This window comes from Vicugna pacos, chromosome 6 (genome assembly GCF_048564905.1).
Source record: "Vicugna pacos chromosome 6, VicPac4, whole genome shotgun sequence".
Taxonomy (NCBI): Eukaryota; Metazoa; Chordata; class Mammalia; order Artiodactyla; family Camelidae; genus Vicugna; species Vicugna pacos.
This window is the reverse complement of record NC_132992.1, coordinates 585405-586492: the sequence shown is the minus strand read 5'-3', so window position 1 is coordinate 586492 and position 1088 is coordinate 585405.

The window sequence follows — 1088 nt, the reverse complement described above, 5'->3', positions numbered from 1 at the left end:
TTTCTTTTGTGAGAGTTCTACGTATAGTTGGCTACATTCTATACCTGGAAGTTTCCCCAAAACTGCTTCCCACGTGAGTCCCATGGCTCGGGAATGGGGTGGTTCTGCTCATTGACGGGGGTTGGCCAGAAACAGAAAATGAGAGCCTCAAAGGAGCCTGGGATTTGTCAGTTATGTTTTGTCACTGCTGTAGAGTTGAAAAATGCTTTCACAAGTTTCTCTCCATCTGAGGCGGCAGCATGCTCTCTTACCAGCATCAGGAGCTCAGGGCCACGGGATGGTGTGGGCTGACTGCACTGCCGTCAAGACAGCTGAGCTAGTCACTGCAGGTGTGATTCTTTTACATACTTCATTTCATGTTCTTTACTAGAATGTTTCAACAGGGAGTTAATTAACTGAGTTAATTAACATTAAATAAATATGATCTTTGTTGAAAAGACATTTATAGGCAGAATATAAGCTGTGTAGACTTTAAAAACGGTTTCATTACTGAAATTTCATTTGGGAAGATACACAGTTTATCTTATATATGCCTCTCTTTTAAAGTAACAAAGAAACCGGACAGGAAAGGCAGAGGATAGTTTCTGTTCTTCCTCTCGGCTTGCAGGTACCCTCACCCCCAGTAGCATCCATCCAGACACCATCACTGACACTGGCCGTGCTCAGAACTGCCTCAGCCCTGAAGACACTGCTGACAAATAGAAGGGGGCCGCGCCCTGTTACAGCAGGTGCTCTCACTTTGTGGGTCCTTATGTAACTGCGTGGTGTTAATCAGGATCGCCCGTTGTACATTGTGTGACGCTGCTGTCTTGTCTCCTACTTACTTGTTTCTCTAAGTATTCATGTATTATTCTCCAATGCTTGGTACTACACACCTGAAAATGCTTTTTTCAGATGAAAAAGAATGTGCATTTAAAATAATAAGTCTGAAAAAGGGGGCAAAGTTGCTATCCTGGTCCCGCTATTCAAAGATAATAATTAACACGTTAACATCTGTTTTCTGTTCTTTTCGTCAGCGTGTATCACCTCTGTCATAAAAAACCAGAGAGCACTCTGTGCCTGTTTACTGTGTGGAGACCTCCATTTTC